Below are 12,964 nucleotides of genomic sequence, written 5' to 3' on the forward strand. Positions count from 1 at the left end.
GAGGCAGCACCTGAGTCTGCATGAGCAGCCTTTCTCTGTGTGCTCCTTCAGCTTGCTGGGCCTGGCTTATCCTTGGGACCCAGATCAACCCCCCTAGGAAATGAGGAATCCCACAGATTGGGTGCTGCAGATTGCAAAACATGCCAGAGCAAACTACAGAGGCTGCTATTTAACTTCCTAAAAATACCACAGTGCCCCAGAACCATACTGTACCTGGTCTAGCCCTGGTCGACCTAGACTCCAGGGTCTCACAACAGAACATTGCTTTCCTTGATGAAACTTATGGAAGGAAACTCCTGATACTCTTAATGGTCTTACCTTTCAACCAAGTTTAAAAATTAAAAGAAATGTTTTCTTCTCTGTGGCTCCTTGCCCATTACAGGTTATCCTGGTAACAGTTGTCTTCCAATTCACTGCATTAGCAGATTGGCCAGAGCAAAGTAGGATGTGGAAGCAAACAGAAGCTCTCCTATAAAGAAAAAAGAGCATATGTTCACAGCATATTCTGTTTTGGTCTGATGACAGCTGCCATTAAAGATACCGGTTGAGGGTCCTGATTCACACAGAACTGCACCTCAGAAGATTGAAAAGTTCTAGTTAACTGAAATTTTTTCCATGTGAAAACAGGAAAGAAAGGCACGGTCATCCCCTACCTCAGCTTTTATCCTACACTAAACAATAACCCAGAAATAGAGACACCATAATAGCACTATCAGTGAATAAATAAGAAAAACATACATATTCTTATCTTTATCTTATAAAAACATCAATGATATTCCTATCCAACACAGAGCTGACTGTAATGGCACCATACTTTAAAATACTAAATCAAATTTGAAAAGTAGCCAAGTAGCCCCATGTAATACCTCTAAATACCATAACTTTCACCAGGAAATGTAAGCAGAGTATTGAGGTCACTGAAGTACTAACTATAGCCAAATTCTGTCTCTAATGTCAACACTACACATGAAAGGACTATAAACCATCTTCCCAGGCACTTCACTGATAACACTGCAAAAAAAGTCTCAAACTATAGACAATATGCTATTTAGAAATCCTGTAAGAATGTAGTCTACAAGGCATCTCAAAACATATGCTGTTCATTGGATGCATTTCTTCCATAAAACTCACTACACTGAAGTCAGTGTTTTCCGTCAAATAAGATAATAAATAGAAACAATGCTGACTGCTTGTTAAAAGAATAAAATGAATCAACCAAAACGGTAACAAACCCAGGTTAAGAAAAGATGATTTAATTCCAAACACTTTACCAAATGCTTTCTGAACATACACTTGAAAAAGTGTAATTGATCATTTAAATTTTTGCCTTAAATTACAAGAGATCATGTGCCACCACCACGTGCTACTAGAGTCCTCAGACACATGACTAAGTGTTGCAGGTAATTCTAGCCCCATTCCAACCGTTCTGTGTGCTCAGGGTTCCAGATCCTTTTAAGAATCTGATGAATTTACATGTTCCACAAAAAGCACACTTGTGCACACACACACACACACACACACACACAATTTAGCATTTAAATTTGAGTGGTTGTAGGACCCTCAGAGATGATCTGCAATTGTTTCTTCTCGTTGCCAAGACCACCCACTGCCCCCACTTGTAGGCAGGTCACAGGCTCCCAGCAGAGTTGGACCAACTGCCTGCCTCACCATGCCACACACTCCCATCCAGGGAAGCAAAAAGAAAAAGCAGTTATTAAATGTGCTCACAGCATTATGAACCTGGGTGCTTATTAAATAGTAACAAGTATGCTGAGACTTAATCCACTTTTCTGGAATAGGGACTCTGTATAATTGCTCATACTCTTTTTCACTTAGATTAATAAGGGAAAAGAGTGGGTCTATAATACTGATGGTAAGAAGTATCATAATTCTAAAGGGTGAGAATATGAGAAACAAGACCAAACAATGGAAAACAGAATGGAACAGTGCCTGAATGCAGTAGTGGGACTACTGAGTAAAGAGTGTATATTGAATACACACTGAAATGCCTCTAGATCTACAGTAAAAAGACTATTTGGGTTGTTTTGCGTTTTTAAAGACACAATCCACAAAGACCAGGAGAAGGCAACAAAATTGGAAAGGTGCTGGAAGGGAGCAAAAGGAGTATTGGCTGAAAAAGTTATTCACTGAACACTTAGATCCCTAAATAATCCTCACCCTCTCCCACCCCTGCCGGCCCGGCCGAAGACAGGACGGCGAGCCGTGAAAGCGGGACTCTGCACTGGGAGAGCCCAGCAGCTGCCACCCCAACGACAGAGGGACTGTGTGAACTGCAGAAAAAATGCTGAGACACAGGCACAACCCACTGCCCACCCCAGCTGTAGCCAGATTCTCCTACCCGGCTCTGACATTCCCAGCCAGGCTGAAAACAAGAATGTCTTCAGAGTGAGCTAACTGACCTGAGAAAAAAGAACCTGAAAATACTGACACTGGGGACTTCCCAACCAAAGAAGCACTGCTAGTCACTGTGCTGGAAAGTTCATAGCCAATGAGCCCCTCCCATGATGGGAGCCTCCAATCTACCACTTTTAAAAACTAGTATTTTTTTTTAAATTTTTCATCACAAATTTGCTGAACAGCTGCAAGAGGAGCACAAGAAACTTCCACTAAGCCTTCCCCTAGACTCACAACGGATCACTGTGTCACTTTTGCTTGAGTACCCCCCCTCTCCACAAACACCCCAAACATTTGAGAGTTACTGCAGATCACTGACCTTCCCGCCAAACAGTTCACTGCGTATTTCCTAAAAACAAGGACACTAATTCACACAACCACAGTACATATGTCAAAGTCAGGAATTTAACACAGTACTTGTTTGACTATGGATTAAATAATTCATATACCAATTCTGCCAAATGTTCTATAATGTCCTTCGTGGCAATCTTCCCTCACCTACATCCAGGATCCTGTGTCCTAGCTCCTTCATTTCCTTCTGTCTAAAACAGTTCTGCATCATTTCTTTGTCTTTCATTTCACTAACATTTTTGAGGAATACGGCATATGCACTCCCGGCAGGAATAAATGAAGTTTTGCTGTTCCTAGAGTATCACATAAAGAGGACGTCCATTTGTCCTATTATTGGTAAGCACATTTCAATCACCTGGTTAAGATGATATGTGCTATATATCTCCACCGTAAAATAACCACTTTTCCGTGAGTAATCAAGGAGTAAGTAATCTGTGGGAAGATATTTTGAGATTATGTTCTTAAACATTCACTCAGTAGTCGTACTACCCACTGACAGTTTTGTCTGAATCAACTGTTCTCTGATGGTTATGAAGTGATGGTTTTTTTGTAGGTCTACTGTTCCTTCCTCCATTAGATGACATTCTAACTTTAGTACGGTATGCACCCTTCTCCCCACTCATCCTTTAATTCCTCAACAGTATGGACTCAAAGACTTTTATTTATTAACGCCATTATCCACTCTGATGCTCAAGTTGTCCCACACTCAGCCAGTGAGAGTCCCTTCAAGCAGACTCCTGTGTGCTTTTCATACTTTTTGAGCACTTCCTTATTTTCTGGCATAACAACACGTCCCAGATTCATCTTGAACATTCTCTACCCCAGCTCTGAAATCATCCATTTTTCCAAGGAGGCCTGGTTCTTTTAGTGGAGAATTAATGTAGAAATGAAGATCTGAGAGCCAAGGATGTTCATAGACAGCAGAGAAAGCTGGGAAAGCTGGTAATTTCATATAATTCAACTTTGTGTGCTGTGGGTACGTACCCCTGACTTTTAAACTGAAGGAAAACCAAAGATCACCAGATATCTCAGGAAAGCCACTATCATGAAAAGTCAAGGGCAAAACAAATAGAAAAATACAAGCTGGAGGAAGCATTACAAAAAAAAAAAGAACATGTAAAAATAATAATTGATATCCTCAGAAAGGTAACACAGCCACTAAACAAACAACAGAATACTATTTAAAAGCTAACAGACTAATGCAGAAGGAAAATGATTTCCAACCATCAATCAAGTAGTACGCAGAAAGAAACACAAAGTCAAAAGGTTTACCTCCTACACAACTTATTCGGAGAAGATGCTGAGGAGAGAGACTGTGCCCCACTACCAGAGGGGAAGCCACAAAGAAGACAAGAGAGAAAGGCAGGAAGAAGCGCCAGGATCCCGGGAGACAACTGTGCTCCCACCAGGGAAGGCGGACAGGGCAGACTGGAGCAGGGAAAGAGTTCTTCAAAAAGATAAAGCTGATGGAATACCTGAACATGTAACTGACTAAAAGTCTGAGGCTAAAGTGGTGATTAATATTTTTTTAAAAAAGTAATGGGGCACCTGGCTGGCTCAGTCAGTGGAGCATGTGATGCTTGATCTCAGGGGCAGAGTTCGCGAGCCCCATGTTGGGTGTAGAGATTACCCAAACAAACAAATGAAATTTTTGTTAAAAGTGATACACTTCCAAGGAAAACCAAGTTGTTTAGGAAAAGTATTTGTAATTCACCACTTAACATATAAATATAAATGCAGGGTCATAATGATAAAACTAAATATTGATTTAACCACAACTGCAGTAAAATTATCTTGGAAGGATGGGGAAGTTAGAATGTGGGAGGGGAGAAGAGAGAGCTAATCCCTACCTTCTGTATCTTTTCACAACAGGAAATCAGTAGATACGCTTGAAACTAAAAAAAAAAAAAAAAAAAAAAAAAAAATCAGCATACAAGCATGCGAGTATGAACTCTTCAAATATGCTCTTCAGATATAGGGAGGTAAATATATATTTTTTTTAATTGGTTAAAGGAGTTCAAAGAATTACACTGGCCTTCAGGAAAAGGGAAAAGAGGGTGGGGAGGCTAAGGAAGGCTGTTTATCTCATCCAACCTCCTAGAACTAGCTCACTCTTAACTGCGGATGTCTAACACTTTGACAAAAAAATTTCTTTAATAAATTGTTAAGAAGAAGGCTAAACTGGGAAAAGGTATTAAACGTTGAGAACAGACAGCTATAACATCAGCAACTCATTAGCTCTGGACTTGAGGCTTCTAACCTGAGCATCCATCCATTCCTTCATCTATGAAATAAGAGTTGGACTACTTAACTCTAAACATTCTTCCTGCTTCAATAATTTATGAACCTAATATAAAAATGAAGTAATCTAGGCTTTAAATATGGTGCCAGTGGCTACAGACATTAGTCGATTAAATTACAGAAAGAATTAAGCAGGACTAGGTGAAAGAATAATTGGAGAGACAAGTAAAATGGAGGGGGGGGTGGAAATTTGCTTAAAGCCTCGGGGTACTGAGAGGCTGCTGCTGGTGAGGGAGGAGTTAGACGTGCACTGTTTAGGGAATGAAGACAGAGAGTTCCCGATCCCAGCCTGGAAAGAATTTAATACTGACAGTATCCAGACGAACTATGACATGAGACCATGGGGAAAAAAAGCTAAGTAAGCCAAAGAGATGTTTGCTTTGAAAGTTAAAATACAGAGATGATGGTGGAATCCATGAGGATGATGAAAGGTGCTTCCCTCTCAAAAAGGGGGGAACCCTCCCCAGGTATTTAACTTGTAGGAAACCCGAGTTTCACATCATAAGAAAAGGGCCTGGCCAGAGAGCAGAGTACTGAAAAAGTGGGAGCAACAGCACAGTGTATGGAGCTAAAGGAGGAAAAGTAGGGATTTACTAGTAAATAACAGAACGCTGATGTTCTAGTCTATTCAGGCCACTGTAACAGAATACCATACTGGTGGGCTTATAAACAAGAGAAATTTATTTCTCACAGTTCTAGAGACTGGAAAAGTCCAAGATCACAGCATCTGCAGATTCAGTGTGTGGTGAGGACCTGCTCCCTGGTTCATCCACAGCTGTCTTTTTGCTGTGTACTCACATGGCAGAAAGGCGCCAGCAAATCTCTAGGGTCTCTTATATCCCATTCACAAAGGCTCCACCCTCATGGTCTACTCCACCTCCCAAAAGTCCCCCCACACCAACACCATCACACTGATGAGGTGTGAGTATTATTTTCAACATACAGATCTTGAGCAGAGACACAAACATTGAGTCTATTAGCAGTTAGTATCTTCAACATACAGATCTTGAGGCGGGACATAAACATTCAGTCTATAGCAGTTGGTATCAGAGGAAATGGATCCAGAGGGACCCCTTCAAAAAAGGAAATCAAGGGGCGCCTGGGTGCCTCAGTCGTTAAGCGTCTGCCTTCGGCTCAGGTCATGATCCCAGGGTCCTGGGTTTGAGCCCCGTGTTGGGCTCCCTGCTCTGTGGGGAGCCTGCTTCTCCCTCTCCCACTCCCCCTGCTTGTGTTCCCTCTCTCACTGTGTCTCTCTCTGTCAAATAAATAAATAAAATCTTTAAAAAAAAAAAAAAAGGAAATCAAGATTTAAAAAGAGTGGGGCACCTGGGTGGCTCAGGTCATGATCCCAGGGTCCTGGGATCAAGCCCTCCATCAGGCTCCCTGCTGGAAGCCGGCTTCTCCCTCTCCCACTCCCCCTGCTTGTGTTCCCTCTCTCGCTGTGTCTCTCTCTGTCAAATAAATATCTGATTTAAAAAAGAGATAATAATACACTTTTATATTTATTTTTGCCAACCTTTCCTTAAAGGCGCCACACTTTCTTCAATAGCCATACAACCGAACCCTATCACAAAGCATCTCCACTTTCAATACTCTGACCAAAGCCAATAAGGAAAGGCAAGAATATAACTATAAAATACCAGTCAGAGGAGCAACCTGGGTGGCTCAGTCCTTAAGCGTCTGCCTTCGGCTCAGGTCATGGTCCCAGGGTCCTGGGATCGAGCCCCGCATCGGGCTCCCTGCTCGGCGGGAAGCCTGCTTCTCCCTCTCCCCCTGCTTGTGTTCCCTCTCTCACTGTGTCTCTCTCTGTCAAATAAATAAATAAAATCTTAAAAAAAAAAAAAAATACCAGTCAGAAATGAGGACTGGTTTAGCCTAAAACAGTGAAAAAAACAGATTCTCAACTCAACAGTATCTAAATGTGCGCTTGCTTAATCACAGAATTTGAGAAGAGCAAGAATGAACATCTACGCTTACAAATCCGTTGTGCTAGTTATACAACAGCTTTCAATCCCCTTAGGTACGAATTCCTATTTTACAGCTGAGGATAATAAGAAAGAACTTATTCCATATAAACCTTATGTGAACTAGGTTTTGGGGTTTTTTTGTTTTTTTTTTTTAACTCATCTTAGGAAAAAAGGCAATAAAAATCTCTGTGCTGTCATGTAAATTCCAAGATATTCCTCACTGATGCAAATTCACAAGAGGAAGCCGTAGCTATTACAGAACATACAAGAAAGCATTTTCTCCTTGTATCATACATCAGGCACAAACAATCAACGCCTTCTTAATTACAGACAGGTGATAGAGCCCAAAGCCTGAACACATAAAAGCAAGTAACTCTACTTCTTACTAACATCAGGAAGCCCCTAGGTAGGCCAGCTCCATCAGAGCAGCATTTTAATATGGATCTTGATCCCTTTTCTGCAAGTATTCTCACTCATGTTCTCCAAAACATCCAAGTCCAAAGAGATGGGATATAAAGAGATAGGAAAATAATCCATCTCTTTGAGGTCTCGCTCACCATTTTATCCTTAACGTCTAGCACACTGTGAAGAACAATTTAAAAAGTCCACAAAATTTTTAATAGAAAAATCATCAAAAATGAGCACACAACTCATAACTGGGAGAAAAAAACCTAAATAAACAATTTGGATGACTTCAGAGGCATCTTTCAACAAAAATTTAAACATATATTTGCATGTAAATATTTATATTTAAATACAAATATCCACATATATAATTCAGCTAACTTCAGAAACACCAATCATTTTTAATACAAGCCATGGCAAGAACTCCAAGACTTTTAAATTATTAATAAAAAAATCACTATACCGGGATGCCTGGGTGGCTCAGTTGGTTAAGTGTCTGCCTTCGGCTTAGGTCATGATCCCAGGGTCCTGGGATCAAGTCCCACGTTGGGTTCCTTGAGCAGCAGGGAGCCTGCCTCTCCCTCCCCTGCCTGTGTGCTCACTCTCTCGCACGCTCTCTCTCTCTCTCTCTCTCTCTCGGACAAATAAATAAAAAAAATCTTAAAAAAAAAAATCACTATACCAAGAATGAAAAAAAAAAAAGACTATTAAAGTATAAAGCCGCAAGGTAAATCCATACTACCACCTTTTAAAAGCACAATCATAAATGAAAAGTACTTTAGGTAAAAACTTTGGCACCTGACTGGATTACACCATTGTCTGGCTATGCGCCCTAATGGACACCGAAATCACTGCAGTCATACATGTAACCCACACAATCTAAGTTGCTATTAAAATGAAGCCAAGTCATTAATTAGTAAATTAGCATCCAAAGTAAAGCCCAGAGAACCAACTCTGCCTGTTACAACAACAGTGTGCAGAGATGTAGAGCAATGGTACAGAAGACTACACGATCCCAATTGCCAACTATACTTAACTGGCTCAGCCATGATAAACAATCAAGTTAAATGTGATGTAAAAGCTGAAATTTCCATAATCCAGAGTACAACTGCAAGAAAGACATCAAAACTTTTTATAGCGCATCCTGGTAACCAAGTGATTAATAATAAGTGAAGTTCAGAGACTGAAAAATGTGCTAAGCACCATGAAAATAAAAGAATTTGTCCACTGAAAACTCAACCCAAGAATGGAATTTTCACTGACAAAACAAGGTAAGAGAAAGAAAAAGAAATAATAAAGAAAAGATCTTCGTAAAGGTTCTTGATTACTTTCCTGAAGAATGGACTTAATATGAACCAAGAAAAGGCCCATGCCACAACCAGCTGTAGCCCTGTCAAAAGCTCCAAGAGTACATTTTTTTCTCCTAACTTTGAACACAAGCCTAATTTCTAGTTGGTAATTCTAATCCTACTCCTAAACCTTGGTTTCTACCTACCACTGATGCTTCTGCAGGTCTCAAAACAATTGTTTTTAAAAGGGTAAGTGCAGGGTGCCTGGGTGGCTCAGTCAGTTAAGCATCTGACTCTTGATCTCAGCTCATGTCTTGATCTCAGGGTCGTGAGTTCAAGTCTCACACTGGACTTCGGGCTGGGTGTGGAGCCTACTTTAAAAAAAAAAAAAAAAAGGTAAGTGCCCCAGAACTGTGCTGTCCAATACAGTAGCTACCAGTCACACACAGCTATTAAGTACCTGGTAAGAGTAAGAAACTGAATTTTCAATTTTGTTTTAATTTAAATAGCCACACTGATGATGGATAAAGAGTATCATTATACAAAGTTCTACCAGACATCACTGCTCTGACTCACCTTAAAAACTAAGTAGAGAATAAATGTTTACGGTCTATAATCTTGGATGAGTAAGTTCACATCTCTAGGCAACTTTCTCAACAACAACAACAAAAAAAAATGTAAAAAAAAAAAGTTCAGCTAGATTGTCTCTGTGACTGTAAATAATTTAGTGCGGCATATAAATTATCTTCATTAGAACTGAGGCAATATAATTACAACCACACCTCCCTCAAAATTATAGCAGGTTACTTCTAACAGATGAGGCAAGCTACCATACTGCCCCCGCACAACACAAAACTTACTGGGGATGGCTTAAGGAGAACACAGATTCGGTTTAGTCAACCTCTGAGCAAGTAATTCATCTCTCTAAACTTACTCTCCTATCTGTAAAATGAGAGGATTAGACTAAATTATCACTTAATATGCTTCAAATCTTAAATTTCTTGAAATATAAAATATAAATGAAACCAGGATACTCAAAGAGATGAAGAAAAAGGAATCGATGAATAACCACAGTCTCAAACTTAAGAAATTAAGTAAATTTAAACAAGATCTTAAAGTATAGAGTCCCAGGTACAGTATCAACGTATTCTGCTAGGAAACTGATTTGGTCTCTTCGGGTGTGCCTGGTTTTCCATTTTGCTTTAAGTCTACATGTGAACACGCTATCCCAAAGGCGGCCAAACTGCAGAGAGGTCAGTGGAAGATAGAGCTCACAAAGGTTTGTACTGTCTCTTTCCCCCATAAAACATGGACCAAGAAAGTCTTCCTCCTACATCAGACTAGTATAATCCCCACTGCTTTTGGGGCTTTCAAACATCATATGCTTGCTTTGTCAATGACCCACACCAAGTACAACTGAATACCCTTTTGATAGGAGCTGTGGTTAATTTCAGGTGCTGTAAGGTAAACTGGAGTGTGAATTCATCGACTAAGCTTAAGATAACTCCACACCCACCTTTCCTGTGGGTACATATATAAAACAGGACAGGGTCCTTGGAAAAGAATCCTAACAGGTATCTAGAGAAGGGAATTTAGATTAACAACTTATGTGAAATGTGTTAACAGGCAGAAGATCAAGGCAGAATGAAAAGCTTAACATAGCTCTTCAAAGACACATTTACAAATACCTTCTGTGGTCCATACCAGACCTAACATTTTTCTCCATCTTTAAAAAGGGAAAAAATCACTTTCAAAGAGTTTGATTAATAGCATGGTAGGAAAAAACAAATTCGACTTTCTTGCAGAATAAAATGTTTTACCTGATACAGACTTTCCTTTGCATTATAGCTGATTTAACTAGGCTACCACTGATGACCAGTTAGTTTTCAATTTTTACTATTACAAACAAATGCCAGATTTCCTTGGAGAGAAGCTGTCGGATCAAGTGTGCATTTCTAATTAGAACATGATGGCAGGCAAACGGCTCTCCACGGAGGTCATACCTATCCAGACTCCCACCAGTAACTCTGGAACGTCACTGCCCCACACCCTTGTCCTTGCTGGTTTTCTCTTCTGAGCACTGTTGGTATGTTTGAGAGCCATTTAACACTTCACTTTTCTGCCAACTGTTTAGATCCTTTGTGCATTTTTCTACTGGGCTGGTCTTCTCAATGATCTGTAGTGGTTATTTCAAAATAAGAAAATGAGCCCTTTGTCTGATAGCATTCCCTCTTCAACTCATTCCAATCTGGTGTCTATCTGTACCACTCAACTGAAACTGCTCTTTCAAGTCACCAGTGACCTCCCGATGGGACCAAATCCAAATGAAACTCTTTCTGTCCTCACCTTGCCCTCACTCTCAGCAGCTTTCAATAGAGCTGACCAGTAGACCCTCCTTATTAGAACATTCTCCTCAGTTGGCTTCTTTGGTATCACAGGCTCCTTGTTTTCTCACTGGCTACTTTAGTCTCTTCTCCGGCAGGTTTCTTCCTCTCCTTTCTTCCCCTTCTACACCCCTACTAAGGTAGAAGCTGATGCAGGGTTCAGACCGTGGACACTACCTATTACAATCTCCGGAGCTGACCACATTGTTTGGGGTGTCAACTCACACTTGTTCCATTCATGCCGTTGCCCCAGCAACGGAAACAAAACCCAGGAGACTTAAAAAAAAAAAAACAAACAAAACCTCTGTTGAACAAATGAAGCCATTTCAGTGGGTTTTAAAAATACCTCTATAAACACAGATAACAAATTTATGAAACCAAAACACCGTTTCTGCACTTCAAACACATGCACTCAACTGCTAAGCAGACATTTCCCCTTGGATGTGTCACAAGCACATCAAATTGAGTATCTCCAAAACAAAGTCTTTTTTCGTCCACCATATACCAACACTGACCACCAACCAAACCTTTTCCTCCCCAGGTGTTCCCTGTCTCAGAAAAGGCACACCCCAGTCGTGAAAGACAGAAACTGCCCTAGCTCTTCTTTTCCCTCCTAATCCAATTCACCCAACTCCCCCTCTTCCATTTTCTTCTGCCAACACCCAGAGATCAGAAACCGCTTCCTAGTTCATCTCCCTGTGTCTCCTCTGGCCTCTCTAAGCCACTGTCTACTTGGGTTCCTAGTCAGTATCCCCTACTACTCCACGTGAGCTATGATTAATAATTCTGATCGATGCAGTCCACTACAGCAGCCACACAAGGCTTCTGAGCACTTGAAATGTAGGTAATTTGAACTGAGGTGTGCTGTAAGCAGAAAATACACACTTGGTTTTAAAGGCTTAGTACAAAAAACAGAAGTGAAAATATCTCATTAATAATTTTTATAGGGCACCTGAGTGGCTCATCAGTGTGTGTCTGACTCTTGATCTCGGCTCAGGTCATGATCTCAGGGTGATGGGATCCAGCCCCGCTTCGGGCTCGGCAGGGAATCAGCTTGAGGATTCTCTCCCTCTGCCCCCACCCCGCCCCCCGCTCACACGTGCCTTCTCTCTCTCTAATAAATAGTCTTTTAAAAAAATAATAATTTGGGGGGGCGCCTGGGTGGCTCAGTTGTTAAGCGTCTGCCTTCGGCTCAGGTCATGATCCCAGGGTCCTGGGCTAGAGCCCAGCATCGGGCTCCCTGCTCAGCGGGGAAGCCTGCTTCCCCCTCTCCCACTCCCCCTGCTTTTGTTCCTTCTCTCACTGTGTCTGTCAAATAAATAAAATCTTTAAGAAAAATAAAAAATAATTTTTATATTGATTACATGTAGAAAAATTTAAGATTATGTGTGTAGCCTGATTATATCCCTTACTGAGATACTGTCCTGAGTATTTCACAGAGAGCACCAACACCATCATGGCCATCTTTTTTTTTTTTTACCTAAAGCAGGCTCCACACCCAAAGTGGGGCTTGAGAACTCATGACGCTTAGATCAAGACCTGAGCTGAGATCAAGAGTCGGACGCTTAACCAACTGAGCCATCTGGGTGCCCCCTTGGCCATCATCTTTCTTAACCATGTATGACTAAAGCATGGCAAGTGCTGGGCCTGGCATTGGGCAGGCACTGAGATATTTGCTGAATGAATTATGGCCAAGAATCAGTATCATCAGTGTGTGCTCACTTAAAAACAAAACACTAAAAATATAATTGTTTACTTGAAATTGGATGACACTTTTACAATGTATCTGGTATTAAAATTTTCTGTTTAAACTGTAGACACACATGCATCTTAAATTATCTTTAATGTTCAT

At 40.8% G+C, this 12,964-nt stretch overlaps 1 protein-coding gene across 11 annotated transcripts in view; it reads right to left on the reverse strand.

Annotated features, from left to right (window-relative positions):
• PPP6R3 (protein phosphatase 6 regulatory subunit 3) overlaps window positions 1-12,964 on the reverse strand; it is a 140,182-nt gene that overhangs the window by 93,418 nt on the left and 33,800 nt on the right. For 9 of the 11 annotated variants that reach the window (XM_028118069.2, XM_028118067.2, XM_028118064.2 and 6 more), the window contains exon 2: window positions 319-469. The gene's annotated coding sequence lies outside the window, so the exon portion shown is untranslated. Of the gene's footprint in view, window positions 1-318; window positions 470-4,616; window positions 4,662-8,934; window positions 9,073-12,964 lie in introns of those variants that run through there. The other 2 variants (XM_088017596.1, XM_028118060.2) reach the window with 2 other exon arrangements.

This window comes from Eumetopias jubatus, unplaced genomic scaffold (genome assembly GCF_037043125.1).
Source record: "Eumetopias jubatus isolate StellerSeaLion01/CBP00866 unplaced genomic scaffold, mEumJub1_p1.0 scaffold_13, whole genome shotgun sequence".
In the NCBI taxonomy this organism is placed as follows: Eukaryota; Metazoa; Chordata; class Mammalia; order Carnivora; family Otariidae; genus Eumetopias; species Eumetopias jubatus.